Source organism: Colobus angolensis, unplaced genomic scaffold (assembly GCF_000951035.1).
Source record: "Colobus angolensis palliatus isolate OR3802 unplaced genomic scaffold, Cang.pa_1.0 Scaffold24, whole genome shotgun sequence".
In the NCBI taxonomy this organism is placed as follows: domain Eukaryota; kingdom Metazoa; phylum Chordata; class Mammalia; order Primates; family Cercopithecidae; genus Colobus; species Colobus angolensis.
In genome coordinates, this window is record NW_012115599.1 from 12985678 (window position 1) to 13002776 (window position 17099).

General features: G+C 51.8%; 1 protein-coding gene across 1 annotated transcript in view; it reads right to left on the reverse strand.

Moving 5' to 3' along the window:
• PACSIN1 (protein kinase C and casein kinase substrate in neurons 1) overlaps window positions 1-12107 on the reverse strand; it is an 84746-nt gene extending 72639 nt beyond the window's left edge. The window contains exon 1 of the mRNA XM_011945414.1: window positions 11898-12107. The gene's annotated coding sequence lies outside the window, so the exon portion shown is untranslated. The remainder of the gene's footprint in view (window positions 1-11897) is intronic.
• Window positions 12108-17099: the final 4992 nt, after the last annotated feature.

A 17099-nucleotide genomic window follows, 5' to 3' on the forward strand; every position in this document is an offset into this window, starting at 1 on the left:
GAGATCACGCCACTGCACTCCAACCTGGGCAACAGAGCAAGACTTTGTCTCAAAAAAAAAAAGTATAAAGAGGCCGGGCTTGGTGGCTCATGCCTGCAATCCTAGCACTTTGGGAGGCTGAGGCGGGAGGATTACTTGGGCCCAGGAGTTCAAGACCAGCCTGGGCAACATGGGGAGACCCTGTCTCTACCAAAAAAATAAATAAATAGCCAGGCTTGGTGGCACAGAGCTGTAGTCCCAGCTACTGGGGAGGCTGAGTTGTGAGGATCACTGAAGCCCAGGAGGTTGGCTGTGGTAAGCCAAGATCATGCCACTGCTCTCCAGCCTGGCCAACAGAGTGAGACCCTGTCTCAAAAAGCAAACAAAAAAAAAGGATGAAGGGAAGGAATGGAGCCTTTATCTTCCAGTATGCACCATGTTTCAGAATAACAAAATAGGTGAAGAGGAATAGTTCTTTGTATAAGTCTAGCTCATAAACGCAAACAAAATGATCAAATTAGAAAGAAAGTAACCATCTGGAGAGGAGAAAGTATGATGGAAATCGGACTTGAGCTTGCAGTAGAGATGAGATGGCCAGAGCCCTCAGGGGTCCTCATCTTTCTGTGCCCCTGGTCCCCCAGCTGTCGCAGGGAGTGCCTGTTCCCTGCAGACCACGATACCCCAGCAGGCCACACCCACAGTGAGATGGACATGATTCTCTTTTCTTTTCTCTTTTCTTTTCTTTTCTTTTCTTTTCTTTTCTTTTCTTTTCTTTTCTTTTCTAATAGAGACAGCATCTCCCTATGTTGCCCAGGTTGGTCTTGAACTCCTGGGCTCAAGCAATCCTCCTGCTTTGGCTTCCCAAAGTGCTGGGATTACAGGCATGAGCCACCACGCCTGGCCTGGACATGCTCATTTGCATATATTTCACATACTATTTCATGTCCAAAATTCACACAAATATTCCTGAAGTTCTGCCAAGAGAGGCACAGTCCCTCGGTGCAGCCCCTGGAGGAAGCCTGCAGGGCTGAGGTTTGGAACAGAGTGCTGGCCTCCTCTGCCGCAGCCCAAATGAGCAACGGTCAGAGAGGCCTGAGGGCCAGGGAAGGGGGAGTCCTAGGGAGAGAAGGGAAATCCCGAGCTGACACAGGCCTGGAGTGCCCACCCCTGAGCTACTGCCTCATAGACGCCCATTACCCAGGCAGTCCTTGGGGGTGCCCTCTCCACCCTTACATTCCTCAGGTGGCAATTTTGTGATTTGGTTGCTCCCTGTCAGGATGGTCTTGGCCCTGTTTGGCAGGAAAGAAGGAAGTCCCCTGTGATTTGCCACCCGCCCCCAGCCCTGTCCAGGGGCCCCCAAGCTGAGCCAAGCCAGCTTTGCAGCTTACCAGGCCAGCTGGTGCAAGGGGGAGGGGCCATCAACACCCAGGCCATGCTGGGGCTGGCAGAAAGGCCCACCCAGCTGTCAGGGCCAATGACAAGGGGCTGGCAAGGGGGCAGAGGCAGGGATCCTGGGCCCTGTAGGGTAGGAGAGGCCTCCTATCAGAGGTGCCCCGTCTGGGGCAGGGCCAAGTGGGGCAGATGAGATGGCGGCCAGTCATCCAACACCTGGGGAGCAGGCAGCAGTGGCAGCCCAGTGTCCGATGAAGCTGATGATAGAGGTGACACCAGATATCCTGCTGGTGGCGGCGGGGGAGCATGGGGAGGGCTGGGGAAGGGGCTGCAGGAAGCTGGAGAGCCAAATTCAACCCCGTGCTTTCGAATCTCAGCTCTATCATACATTTACCAAGAGACCTCAGCTGGGAGTTGCAAGTCTCTCTGCAGCCTCAGCTTACACATCTGAAGATGGGGTGCTGTGAAGGCGAAGGGGAGCCTGGCACAGTGCTAGCACATAGTTCATGCTCAATAGACATCTTGTTGTAATTATGGAAGCTGGGACTGCTGAGGGCTCAGTAGGAGTAACCACGGTGGTGGCGGCTAAATACTGGGCAGATCCACTCACTGGCAACTCCAGGGACAAGGACACAGTGTATGTCATCCACTGCTGAATGGCCCGACGCCTAGTTCACACAGCACACCACACGCCATACATATTCATTTAACATTCAAAAGGATGAACGCGTGAGAGTAAAACTACAAACCAGCAGCCACTAAGACAGCTTGTCAGCTAATCAGAGGATCCGGAGTAAGAATCTGAGCCTAAATCTAACCGCTTCCTGGCTGTGCAACCTCAAGCAAGTTATTTTAGCCCTGAGAACCTCAGCTTCCTCCTCTAGGAAATGGGAATAATGATCATTAATAAATACCATCGTCACAGGCTTGTGGCAAGGCTCAAAGCAGAAATGGATATGGAAATAGAGGGGGTACTGCCAGTGTCATTCTATCAGGTGGGGTACCCATCTCTCAGCAGCTGTGGGTGCTGGCTGCCAACAGCTCACCGCTGCCCCCTTCCCCTAAGAGTTGCCCTCAGCTTACAGGAGCTGCCTCATCTGGAGATGCAGGGGGAGGCTAGGCCCTTCCCTGGGAGCAGCTTGCAGACAATGACCATCCGCTAAGGGGCTACAAAGGTCTGGCCCCTTGTCTGGAGGAAGGTAACCCTGTGAGACTGGCTGTTCATAATCTAGAGCTCTCTGTGGGATCCTAGCTGTAAGCACATCTTTTCCTGCTCTAATACGAGCATGCCTGCAATAAATCATTTGCCCAGGAATTCCTGTCTCAGCTCTGCTTCCAGAAGACCAGACCTGAGACAGGAAGTATTTTGTAAACAATGACACACTAGGCACAAATATGTGTTTTTAAATTTTTTTTTTTTTTAATTTTAGGAAACATTGAAAGTAGAGGAGTTAGCAATGTGAGAGGAGGAGGTGGTCAGCTCTGTGGGCAGGGGTGAGGGGCAGGGGAAGGCCAGTCATGCTGCTCTGCCCCCACCCAAACCCTGCCTTCATGGAACGCTTGGGCAGGTAAGGGAGACAGACAAGAAACCAGCAAGAGCATAATGTCAGGGATAAGTGCTATGAAGATGATAAAGTAGGATCAGGGGATGGGGGACAACGAGGGCTATTTTTGATGAGACGGTCTGGGAGGCCTCCCTGAGTGGGGTGATGTGGGTCGAGATGTGAACATTATGAGCCATGCAGGCCTTTGGGGAAGAGAATTCCAGGCATAGGGAATAGGAGTGCAAAGGCCTTGGGGTAGGGTGTTTGAGGGGCCCAAGAAATGACCTGGGGATCAGTGAGGCTAGGATGTACAAGAGGAGGTCTGGGCAGCCAGATCACATAGGGCCTTGTAGGCAATTATAGGGCTTTTTTTTTCTGAGACAGAGTCTTGCTCTGTCACCCAGGCCGGGGTGCAGTAGTACGATCTCAGCTCACTGCAACCTCCACCTCCCAGGTTTGAGGGATTCTCCTGCCTCAGGCTCCCGAGTAGCTGGGACTACAGCTGTGTGCCACCATGCCCGGCTAATTTTTGTAATTTTAGTACAGATGAGGGTTCACCATGTTGGCCAGGCTGGTCTCGAACCCCTGACCTCAGGTGATCCACCCACCTCGTCCTCCCAAAGTGCTGGGATTACAGGCATGAGCCACTGCATCTGGCCTGTTATAGGACTTTGGGCTTTATTCTGAATGGCAGGGGAGTCATTGAAGAGCTTTAGCAGAGGAAGGATGTGATCTGATTTAAGTTTAAAGGACCTTTGGCTGGTGAGGCAAGGACGGGCCAGGAAGACCAGGTAAAGACTGCTGCAAACATCTAGGAGAGGATAGTGGAGGCTGAGAAGGGAAGGCAGCAATGGAGGTGACAAGAAGTGGGTGGATTCTGGGTGTTCTGAATGTAGAATTGAAGGACTTACTGATGACAAGATGAGGTGTCAGAAACAGACAAATGCAACTCCCAATTTACAGAGAGGACAGAAGAACACACTAAACAACACCAAAGGGATGCAATCAACAAAATCCAGTCTGCAGGAAACACAGCAGGACAAACCACCTGCTTTCTCCCATAAACTGCAAAAGAATAAGAAAAGATGGAGAGGAGAACTGTGGATTGAAAGAGACTAAGACATATCAATCAATCACAATGTGTGAACCTTACCTGGAACTTGATTTAAACAAACTATTTAAAAAACAAGAAGACATATCTCAGACAACAGGGAATGTGAATACTAAGTGAATATTTGACTATATAAAGGAATTAATACTTATTGGGTATAATAATGGTATTGTGATTACGTTAGAAAAAGTCCTTATCTTTTAGAGAAATATCTTGATTGAGATGAGACTGGACATGTGTTGGTATCTGTTGATGCTAAGCCATGAGTATATGACTGTTATATAACATTTTCTCTACTTCTGTAAATGCTTATGTTTCACAATAAAAAGTTTGCAAATAAAAGAAGAGGAAACAGAATCCAAGGGAGGGGGTTGAGTGGCCCTAGGCCCCTCCGTGAGTCACTGTCAGGGCCAGGACCTCAGCCTAGACCCCCAACCCCCAGCCCTCCAGCCCTGCCTCGGCTGCCTCTCTTGTCCTCAGTGGCTTGTCAAGGCTAGGCCCCGGGAACCCAGGGATGAAATGTGTGACCTCAGGGAAGGCCCAGATTGGGCAGAGTGGGGCTGAGGGATGCAGGGTCTTTGCCAGGCCCTGCAAGGAGAAGCAGGCCCTGGGCCACCTGTCCCAAAAGATCCAATGAGGTGGATCATTTAAAATGCCCTGCAGCAGCAATCCAGGCTGGCTGTCCCACCAGCCTCACGGCCCATCTCCGCTCTGGTGTTCCTGTACTGATTTCCTCCCCAGCCCCTGAGCCCACCACTCTCATTCCACCTTTGCATCTTTTTCCTTGCTGTCGCTCTACCTGGAATGTACCCCCCACTCCCCCCATCTCTGAATCTGACCATCCTTTCCTTCTAGGTCTGCCTTCTGCAGAAGGCAACCCTCTTTCAGTCTTCCAGAACACACCTGCCTCCAGTCTCTGAGACAAGAGATGATCCCCACTCCTTGACGACAGGTGCTGAGACACAGAGTCTCACAAGCACAGCTTCTGGAGTCAGACTGCATGGCTGTGAATCTGGCTCAGCCACTAACTCACTGTGTGACCTCAGGCAAGTCACTTAACCTCAGTTGCCCCATCTGTAAAATGGGGATAACCGCATGAGGTTACTAAGAGGACTAAATGAGTTAATAAATACGGATAAACAAAATAGTGCCTGGCACATGTCAGGGATCCCTGGCCCCTCCTTTGTGTTCCTACAGGACTCCCCAGTGGTACGCAACCACCACTTTGCCAGATACCCCACTTCTGCCATACTCCTTCTGTAACCCTCCTGATACCCAGATGTTACCTTACCTTACCCCCGTTCCCATCCCGCCAGGTTTCAGGCACCACAGGTCTGGGAGGAGGGAGAGGGGAAATAAGCCCATGAGGGAACCAGCTAAGAACCAGCCACAAATAAAAACTCTCCAAACATACGTGGCAGTATGTGATTCAAATGCCATCAGATTAAGGGGAATGCAGTTTACGTGCTCATTTTTTTAGCTTTCTAAGAAAAAAATTCCCAGTATCATCAAGTGCAGTTTTAATTTTTTTCCTCATGAGTAATGATATTTGTTTATAAAATGCAGACAGCACAGAATGGCTGAAATAAAGTGGATGCATTCTCCCTCTATCCCGGCGATAGGCCTCCCCCGCAGGTAAGCTCTAATCACAATCAGGTATGCAGTCTTCTACGCATTGTTATGTAAATATGAACAGAGAGGAACACATGTACATGTACTTTAAACATTGGATCATACTACACACATTCTACAAAGCCACTTGCTTTAACTTATCAGTACGTTGTGACCATCTTTCCACACTGGTAATAAGCTCCGCCCTGTCTTGTCTCAATGTCCCCAAGCACCTAAAGTGGTGCCTGGCAGGCAGCAGACATCCAGAGAGATCCGTTGACTAAATCCCGGAATGAACAACTGCCTGAAATCACAGCGTACAAAGCTGTCTTGACTTTGTCACTGGTCCCTCTGACAGACATCTAGTTTCGCTACACTGACTGTCTCTGCTCAGCTAATCTTTGCACCCTGCTCAGAGTGTACCTGTGGGATAAGTCCCAAAAAGTGGAATTGCCAAGTCAAAACTGTGACCACTGTTGCCAAAAACACAGTGCTAACGTATGCTCCCCGACTGACGTGAGAGTTCCAGTTTCCCACGCCCTCCGCCAGATGAGAGCTTTCTTAGGATGAGGACTTTTATTTCTTAAATGGATTAACCCTATTTAGCGATTCCACCCTTGATCACCACCTCTCCCTTTGTCCCACCTGCATAAATGAGAAAACTATTGTTTTATTATTTCTCAGCATCAGTAAGGAGCCAAAATCCACAAATAAGGGGCTACTCTCTAGCCAGTATAGAAAGTTAACAGATGGGAAATTTGGAACATCTCACCTGTTTCTAAAAATGGATGTGTTAATGTTTCAAAACTGTCAACTTCAAACAAGTATCTATTGATTCTTCCCCCACACTCAAGAAGAGAAAATTCTCGCCCTCTCTCTCCACTCCTCCCTATCCCAGCCTACACTGGCCACATTTAGTCAATAAAAATTCAGGGCCAGGGACGGTGGCTCATGCCTGTAATCCCAGCACTTTTGGAGGCTGAGGCGGGCAGATCACTTGAGGTCAGGAGTTTGAGACCAGCCTGGCCAACATGGCGAAACCCCATCTCTACTGAAAATACAAAAATTAGCTGGGTGTGGGCGTGGTGGCAGCCACCTGTAATCCCAGTTACTCAGGAGGCTGAGGCAGGAGAATAGCTTGAACCTGGGAGGCGGAGGTTGCAGTGAGTCGAGATCGCGGCATTGCACTCCAGCCTGGGCAACAAGAGCAAAACTGCATCTCAAAAATAAATAAATAAATAAAAATAAAATAAAATAAAAATTCAGGACACCTAGTTAAATCTGAATTTCAGATAAATGACGAATATAGTTTTTGTTTTGTTTTGTTTTTGAGACGGAATCTTGCTCGGTCGCCCAGGGTGGAGTGCAGTGGCGCGATTTCGGCTCACTGCAAGCTCCGCCTCCCGGGTTCAGGCCATTCTCCTGCCTCAGCCTCCTGAGTAGCTGGGACTACAGGCGCCCGCCACCGCACCAGGCTAATTTTTTGTATTTTTAGTAGAGACAGGGTTTCACCGTGGTCTCGATCTCCTGACCTTGTGATCCGCCGGCCTCGGCCTCCCAAAGTGCTGGGATTACAGGCGTGAGCCACTGCGCCCAGCCAGTTGTTTTTTTTTTTTTTATTAAAAATATGTCCTGTGGAATGTTTGGGTCATACTTAGACTAAAAAATAACAAAAACACATCTGTCATTTTTCTGAAATTTAAAATTCCCTGAGTATCCTGCATTTTATATAGAAAGACTACCCTGGCTCCTACCCAGCATTTTAATATCAAGTGATTTTTAGCCTGGACAATGTAGTAAGACCCCAACTCTACAATAAATTTGAAAAATTAGCTGGGCATGGTAGCACACCACCTGTAGTCCCAGCTACTCAGGAGGCTGAGGTGGGAGGACCCCTTGGGCCCGGGAGGTCGAGGCTGCAGTGAGCTATGATGGTGTCACTCACTCCAGCCTGGGTGACAGACCAAGACCCTGCCTCTAAAAAGAAAATAATAATAACAATATGGAGTGATTTTAAAATAATAGCCAAGGTAGGGCAGGCGCAGTGGCTCACGCCTGTAATCTCAGCACTTTGGGAGGCTGAGGCAGGTGGATCACAATGTCAGGAGTTCAAGACCAGCCTGGCCAAGATGGTGAAACCCTGTCTGTACTAAAAATACAAAAATTAGCCGGGTGTGCTGGTGGGCACTTGTAATTCCAGCTACTCAGGAGGCTGAGGCAGGAGAATTGCTTGAACCCAGGAGACGGAGGTTGCAGTGAGCCAAGATGGCGCCACAGCACTCCAACCTGGGCAACACAGTAAGACTCTGTCTCAAAAATAATAATAATAATAATAATAATAAATAATAGCCAAGGCCTCCTCTGCCCTCCCAGTTTTCAGGTATCCTGCAGCCCCTCACACCCAAGGTTGAGGTCTTCAGAGGCAGCACCCAGGGGAGGGTGGAGGGGAGCCCCCCATCCCAGTCCCCAGCCCAGCCCTCCCCTCCAGGCCACCCTGCCCCTGGCTGGAAACCAGCCACAAAGTGTCCACAGCAGGTGAGTCTGAAGTGGCTACTGGGTTTTCTTCATTTGGCTTTCCAGTACATTCTAAATTGCTCCCCCACAGACACGCTCCCTTTCTGGAAATGGCACCAGCAACTTCCCTGGCATTAGAGGTCCTGTCTCCCCAGAGCCAGCTGAGGCCAGGCTCCAGTTGATCTTGTCCCTTCAGCCCACCTCTGCGTTCCTCCCAACCCATCTTTCCTGGTGGTGAACACTATCTGTTGCCCCATGGGGTGGGTGCTGTCAGCAGGCGACCTCAGTGGGCAGATGCTTCAGGGACTGCTGCTACCACAGAGTCACCCGCCAGAAGGCATGCCCAAACCCAATGCCTGATGGGCACAGGATGCTGGGGTCTAGGGCCTGACTCTCCCAAGCAAATGGGCATGACCTGAAAGGCTACTCCAGCCCCAGGGCACCCTGTTGCCTGTTGGGACTGCATCAGAGTCCACTTCCCCTTCATCCAGTCCCACTTCCTTCCCTGTTTTCCACAGTGAAGCTCCAGGACTCCTCCCCTACCTGCCTGCCAATCCTCACGGCTACTTCCTGGGACCCTAACCTGCCCCCAGGTCCCCAGCCCAGCCCTCCCCTCCAGTCCACCCTGCCCCTGGCTGGAAACCAGCTACGAAGTGCCCGCGGTGGGTGGGTCTGATGTGGCTAATGGGTTTCCTTCATTCAGCTTTCCAGTATATTCTAAACTGCCCACAGCAAACCCATATTACTTTGGTAATAAGAAAAAATAATAAAAGCTACTTTTCTTTAAGAAAAACGTAAAACCAAACCAAGCAGCGTCCTTCTTATCTGGTATACCCACTCCTCCCCCAACTCCTCCACCTGGTTCCCCAGGGAGGGCCCCCCAAATCAGTGAATGTCCATGCCCCTAATGTCCTCTCCTGTCCCTTCTGTCCTTCCAGACCTGTAGCCAGTTTCACTTCTCCAGGGAAGGCTTTCTACCACCAACTCATTCTTGCTGTGGGGATACCTGCAAACTTCTGAATGGGTTCCTCATCTCCTAATGGGAGAAGAGTGCAAAATATGTCCTGATATTGGTGAGGAGAGAAAGTAGATGATAGGACCAACAGTCACTCACTCAGTCCACAAGCCAGAGCTGGGTTTACTCTGTGCCAGGCCATGGGGCCACCGGAAACAGCACACAGACTCTGCCCCCACAGACCCCACAGCCCAGCAGGAAGAGGCGATCAGAAGCCTGAGAGTACGTGATGGGAGCATTCCCAGGGGAGGCAGCCAGGCTGTGGGGAGGGGATTCATGGGTGGGGCTCCCAGCCCAAGCTGGGGAAGCCTCTGGAGGGAAAAGGAGTCTCAGTAGACTCCCGAGGGTGAGAGATTTGGGTGGGAAGGAAGAGGGAGAGAAGGAGACAGGAACAGCCTGGGCAAAGGCCTGCAGGTGACAGAAGCCCCACTTGCCTGAGGAACTGAAAGCAGCTCAGGGCAGCCAGGGGGCAGAGGGAGGGCGAGAAGGGAGAAATGGCCTGGGTGTGGGAACGGTGGCAGAGCCACGCTAGGGAGACTGCATGGCTGTTAAATAGTAACACGGGCCATTGTGGAATGAATGAATGATTGAGTGACTGAATGTGAACTCTGGGAAATAGCCGGCAACCTAAAGGAGAGGATTGAGTCCCCTCTTGGGCTTTCCCTCTATTCCCCAGGACCAAAGAGCCACCCAAACCGGACAGTTCTCTTTAGGCCCTTCCTAAGCCTAGAAATGTTGATGTCCTTCACAGACACAGGCCTGTGGCTAGGCCAGAACCCTTGGTGGCAGCCTCTTCCTCTGAAGTGGGTTTGCTCCTCCACACACTAGGGTCATAAGACCCCTGAGAGCTTGCTAGGAAGACCCCAGAGGCTGAGGACGGCCTGGCTTGGGCCTTCCCAGCTTTCCTGATGTTGACCTGGATTTTCCCAAGGACTGGGACAGAGGCAGAGACCCTGGTCTAATAAGGTTGGCACCCCAGGAAGAAAGTGCCAACCCAGCAGCCTGAGGAGAGTCAGACCTTCACATCAGGCCTTCCCCCAAGCCAGGACCAGGCCTGGACACTCAAACCAGGGGCCCATAAGACGCTCTGGAGCCAGCAGGTTGCAAGACTATCTCCAAAAGCCATAGCTGCCCATCAACTCCAGGCTTAGGAAGGGCCTAACCAGGCATGGTGGCTCAGGCCTGTAATCCGAGCACTTTGGGAGGCCGAGGCGGGCAGATGACCTGAGTTCAGGAGTTCAAGACCAGCCTAAACCCCGTCTCTACCAAAAATACAAAATTAGCTGGGTGTGGTGGTGCATGCCTGCAATTCCAGCTACTTGGGAGGCTGAGGCAGGATAATCGCTTGAACCTGGGAGGCAGAGGTTGCAGTGAGCTGAGATCTCACCATTGCATTCCAGCCTGAGCAACAAGAGTGAAACTCTCTCTCTCAAAAAAAAAGGAAGGGCCTAAAGAGAACCGCCTGGTTTGAGTGGCTCTTTGGTCCTGGGGAATAGGGAGAAAGCCCAAGAAGGGGCTCGACCCCCTCCCTCAGGTTGTCAGCTATTTCCCAGAGTTCACATTCACTCATTCAATAAGTCATTCATTCCACAAATTATTTACTTGGTGTCAAACCCTGCTTTGGTGCAGGGGCAATGACAGAGATGAATCAGACAGATTCCCAGCCTGAAGGTACTTCCAGTCTAGAAGGAGATGAACAAAACCAATAACCCAGCCACAAGGCAGTCCAAGAACATAGGGCGGGGGGCAAGGATCTCACCTGCGGTATCAGGGAAGCCGCTGGAGGGGGTGGCTTGAGAGTGGTGATTTGGACATGTGATAGAAAGGCCAGGATGGAGGATGGAAGCTAAATCGCTGACAGACAGTCGTGTTTGCACCCCAGCTGTGCCAGGGGCTGGGGCAATTTGGGTTATTTATGGTTGTGCCTAGAAATAAGCGGCCATATGTGTCACTGCCTATGTGGTGCAGAGCTGGGCTATTGTGGGTAGGGGCAGCTGGGGCTTGAAGCTGGGTCTGGCCTAGCTCCCGGGTTTGCCACCATGTCCCCTACACCCTGATGACCCTTTAACCTTTTCATGGCCTCTTGTAAGGTGAAAATAAGGGGCAGAGACAGCTCCAACAGGCAGCAAGTGACCTGGGGCTTGCAGGGGAGGGCAGTGCCCAGCAGCCCATGGCTTCTGTATCTGCGGGCCTTTTAGCATCATCACCTCCTTCTTGCCTCCTCCTCCCTCCCCGCTCCCATCCCAGCTGTGGGGGAAGGGGTAGGGGACAGAAGGAAATACCTTTAACCATAAGCCAGACAGGCATCATCTGCTGTGTTTCTCCCCAGCCCACTCTGATCCATAAATAGCCTACGCACCAAGCTGACACCAGCCCACCCACCCCTTCTGGTAGCAGTCCAGAGACCCGGACCGCCCGGGCCCAGGCCCCAGCTTTCCAAGGAACCTATTTCCGGCGCTTTTCCTGGGGTAAGGGCCTCCGTTGCCGGCTCGCTCCCCCAAGGGACCCAGCACAGGGGCATCCTGACACTGCCTGGGTGATGCCCGAGAACTCTGTCCCCTGAAAGCATCCCCGGACGTGCACCCACTTCTCTCCAGGCAACTGCCCAACCCTTCCCGGACTCTGGCCCAGGGAGATGTCAGTCCCGGCGCCCACTTCCAACACGCACTCCCTAACTGGACACCCACACACACAACCCCCCCGCCCTCTATTCAAGGGCCAGACCCCCTACCTGGGGGCAGGAGCGCCGGGCACCATCGGCGGCGCCTCGGGGCTACGCGGGACCTCTGGGGCTCAGCGTCAAGCCCGGTCGACTTCCCGGGGGTGGAGGGGGCTGGCGCTGCCGCCGCCACCGCGTCTCTCTGGGATATCGCCGGGGCTGCGGGAAGGAGGAAGGTCAGAGCCGAGGCGGAGAGGGGGGAAGGATGAGGAGGAGGCGTGCACAGAGCAGCGCAGATTAGAGAGGCATTTTTAGCGAGCCAATGGCAGCGCGGCAGGGCGGCGCGGTGGCTGCGCAGGTGGACGCGCGGCTGCTGCCTGGGAGGCAGCAACCAGTTTGGCAGGCGCCGGGGGTGGCGGGTGGCGGGTGGCGGGTGGAGAGTGGGGTCCGGCTCCCTGCCGCTTCAGCGGACCCCTGCCCCAGCAGTCTTGCTTGGTTCCCTCCTCTGGGGGCTGCCCGCGGCCCCGCGCGTGCTGGGATTCCTCCCGTCCGCCCTCCTCCCTAGCCCTCCCAACTGGCGCCCTCGGAGCCTGGGGTGTTGCTCCCCGCCTCTTTCCCCATCTCCCCACCGCCCTGGCCTTTCCTCCTCTCCCGAGCCTCGGCATCCCTTGGTGCGTGCGGGTGCCTGTGTGGTGGCTGCGCCACTGCCCCACCGATGCCCAGCCCCGCCCGCAGCTTCTGCCCTGTGACCCCATGGGGCAGGGTCGCTAACCCTTATGTCCTAGTTCCAGCAGGACCGTCTGTCGCCAAGCAAACTCCAGGCCATGTCCTTGGGGCTCTCTAGGGGGCTTGGGGCCTAACAGGGGACCCTCAACGGCCTTCACTCTTCCGAACTTGAGCCCTGAATGCTGCCTGGAGCCTGGACACTGCAGAGGGGAGCGGGGCACGTACCTATTGAAGGCCTGTTCTGTATCAGGCACTGATGAGGAGCTGGACTGCAGCAGAGGACAGAACAGACCAAAAACTCCGCCGTCTCATAGTTCACACATGTGAGGGAAGATAGATATTCAATATCAGCAGCTAAGAGTGTTTTTTTGTTTTGTTTTGTTTTTCAGACGGAGTTCCGCTCTTGTTGCCCAGGCTGGAGTGCAATGGTGCCATCTCGGCTCACTGCAACCTCCGCCTCCCGGATTCAAGCGATTCTCCTGCCTCAGCCTCCCAAGTAGCTGGGATTACAGGCGTGCGCCACCACGCCCGGCTAATTTTGTATTTTTAGTAGAGATGGGGTTTGTCCATGTTGGTCAGGCTGGTCTCGAACTCCCGACCTCAGGTGATCCGCCCACCTCAGCCTCCCAAAGTGCTGGGATTACAGGCGTGAGCCACTGCGCCCTGCCCAGAGTGTATTTTAAAGTGGTATGCACAGAGTAGAAAAATAAAGCCGGAGGAAGGGAAAGGAAGTGAGTTTGCTCAGGACCAGAATGAGTCCCTGCCCTTTACATGTGTAGGGATTGGTGGGGGTGGGGAGGTGGTGGCTGAATTTGAATGTGAGCCCCTCAGGTAGGCGTGCAGACTCTAGTTTGCCACAGACCTAACTACTCCCTATTGTTTGAGCCTGGAATAGTCACATGTTTGTATTTCCTGACTTCCCTCTCCACGCACTTCACCAGAGGCACTGAAATTCATGGCCCCAGTGACCCAGGGGAATGCCTGAATGCAGTATTTATTTGTGCAATAATTCTCTGAGCACTGATTGCATGTTAGGTGTTGAAGTCCGGGGGGACTCAACACCTAGCTGGGGAAGCCAGATGGTAGTATGTACCTCAAGGCTGACTAGGACGGCCTTGAGTGGACAATGTTCTGGAGAAGGTCAGTATAAGATTCTGGTTTAGGGCCATCCAGGAAGGCTTCCTGGAGGAGGCAGCATTCCAACAGGGTGCCAAAGGTTAACTGGGATTCTGATGAGCCAGACAGGGCAGGAGGCAGGGATGGATTGCTGGGAAAGGCCAGCAAGGCCAGGGGACATTTGGCAAGTGGCTAGGGCTGGGTCGTGGAGCACTGCTGGACACCCTCTATGCAAGGAGCATGCTGTTTGTCTCGGGATGGTGAAGCCCCACCCTCTACTCCCACTCCAGCAGTTCCTGGTCCTAGCTGCCTTTACCCCAACCTAGAATTTCCCAGTAGCCCCAGAAGGAGGTATAATGAGTATGTGGGTGGCAGAGGGGAGGAACATCAACTTCACTTAGTTGCTTGCTTGCTGAGTGAACATGGACAGGTAACTCAACCCCTTGAGATTCAGCCTTTTCATCTTAATAGCCATGTGGCAAGTAACTTACTTGATCTGTTCCTTGGTTCCCCAGCTTGGAAAATGGGCATGGCAACAGCACCTACCTCACAAGACAATTAGGTGAACTGCTTAGCACATACATACTCAGTTAATTTTGTTGTATTGATGATGATGATGATAATTACACTTGCCTTATAGGGTTATTGCAATTAGACAAAGAACGTAAGTCACCTAGCATAGTGCCTGGGACTTAGTAGGAGTGCCAAAATAATGGTATTATTATTATCATCAACTACATGCACGCCAAAATTTCTGCCTTTCTGGTCTACCACAGTGGCATGAAACACCTCTCTTTAGACAGAGCTTTATTTTTATTTTTATTTTTTTCAGACAGGGTCTTACTCTTTCGACCAGGCTGGAATAAAGTGGTGCAATCACAGTTCACTGCAGCATCGACCTCCTAGGCTCAAGCAATCCTCTTCCACCTCAGTTTCCCGGGTAGCTGGGACTACAGGCGCATGCCACCACACCTAGCTAATTGTTTAAAATTATTTGTAGAGACAGGGTATCGCTATGTTGCCCAGGCTGGTCTCAAACTCCTGGGCTCAAGTGAGCTGCCCACCTCAGTCTCCCAAAGTGCTGGGATTACAGGCATTAGCCGCCGTGCTTGGCCTACCAGGACTTTTTTTAATGTAAAGAAGCTAATTCCCCAAGAGGCTCTTAAAGGACAATCTAGGATGGATAGACTAACAATTGGCCCCTCCCCTACTAATACATTAGCCTGGCTCAATGTGTCATCAGGAGCTTTGATGTAGATGGAATGGAGCCCAGGCCTGGAAGGTTTTGAAAAGGCAGTGAAGTCCAGAGCACAGGACACTGACTGAGAGAGGACACTGACTGAGAGAGGACACTCGATGTTCCTCGGCAGCAGGCAGTCGGTGGAGGATGGCGAGAGCAGGAAGAGGACATTCACAGGGAAGGGGGTGTAATGCAGAGGGCACAGGGAGGACTCTGCCTTCGCAGGGGTGGAGCCACTTGGGGACGGTGTGGAAGGGCAATGGCTGGGCAGACCTGATTGGGCAGAGGTAGGGAGAGGGAGGAGGTGGGTGGGGAAAGGGGTGAGAGAGAAGACTGAGCTGGGCTTACTCCTTTAGGAGTTGAGGCTTCCCTAAAGCTGAATTCAGGCCTTAGCAGCCTCAAGCCCTGAAAAAATGAGAGTGGAATACACACACATACACACACATACACCCCTGTCCTGTGTAATCTAAAATAAACTGTTATTTTAGGAATTGACACAACTTCCATGCCTCCTAAAATTAAACTAGCTTTCTTCTAGATTTTCTGTCTGCAAAACTTATGTTCATCAAAGATAAACTTTCTCTCTCTCCATCTCTCTCTCCTCTCACCTCTTTCTCTTATTGTTTTGTGCCCCTGCTCAGAGAATAAGACTTTCTCCCTTTTGCACAGCACTTTTCACTTTTCAAAGCACTTTTCACATCTTTCTTCTCCTCAATGCACTGTTTTTTCTTTTTTCCGAGACAAAGTCTTGCTCTGTTGCCCAGGCTGGAGTGCAGCAGCACGATCTTGGTTAATAGCAACCTCCGAACAGCAACCTCCGCCTTCCAGGTTCAAGCAATTCTCCTGCCTCAGCCTCTGGAGTAGCTGGGATTACAGGAGCGCACCACCACGCTTGGCTAATTTTTGTACTTTTTGGTAGAGACAGGGTTTCACCATGTTGGCCGTGCTGGTCTCTAACTCCTGACCTCATGATCCGCCCACCTTGGCCTCCCAAAGTGCTGGGATTACAGGCGTGAGCCACGGTGCCCGGCCTCAGTGCACTTTTTCTCAGTCCCATTAAGATCTGACCAGCCTCAGTTTCCATGGTACCTTCCTTCCCACTGAGAGCCTCGAGCCCTCCCTCCATCAGAAGCCTCCTCCGTTAGGCTGTCTGTACCATAGAGGGCAATGAGGCAGGCCTACAGACCTCCCCAGAGGATTTTTCACATGCAGACATAACATGTGGAAAGGACAGACCAGCACTGGACAAGCCTGTGAAATCAACCAACCAATAAATGAATAATGGATGCCAATTAATATTGCATGTTTAGACTAGGAGAGCGGGAGGGTGGTGGTGACACTGTGGGTTCCCTTTTTTTCCGTCCAAGATGAAAGGCTTCAAGGAGGAGGTGGGGTTTTAACGAGTTTCTCTATTCTTACCACATCTCTGGGTAAAAAGAAAGGACATGGATTTTTTTCCCTAATTTTGGCAGAGCAGGACTCTGAAGCCCAGAGAGGGAAAGTGACTCGTTCAAGGTCACACAGCACATCCGTGACAGAGCTGGGGCTAAAACCAGATCTCCTGACTTCTGGTCAGGTGCTGTCTTTGCCACATGATTCCTCCCCCACAAACCTGCATGGAGGTGGGCAGGTCAGAGCATGGAAAGCAATTGGCCCAGTCGCCCAGTGTGGTGTTTTATTTTCTGAGCTGCCTTTCTGCAGCACGCAGGGGCGTGAGCAGGACACCCCCAAGGCACAAAAGTACTTTAAAAACAGCCTCACAGCTCCTTCTGCCCTCGCCTTATCCTCCTACCAGCTGGCTTCACACTGGCAAACTGAGTGCCATCACCTGCCTGGTGGACAGAGGCTGTTGCCAGCTGTGTCCTGAATCCTGAATCAGGATATCAGAAGCCTCAGAACTGTGCCTTCCTCAGTCTATGACTCATGCCTGGGAGGTTAAAAACTCCCTGAAGATGACGTCTCACCTTGACAAGGCCCTCAGTCTTGGGAGGTGCCCAGAGTTAAGACCCAGACCCAGCCTACTCACCCCAGGACGTACAGACACTGTGGTAAACATAGCCCTTTTCCTGGACCAGGTTCGTTTCTTTCTTTCTCTCTTTCTTTCTTTCTTTCTTTCTTTCTTTCTTTCTTTCTTTCTTTCTTTCTTTCTTTCTTTCTTTCTTCTTTCTTTCTTTCTCTTCTTTTCTTTTTCT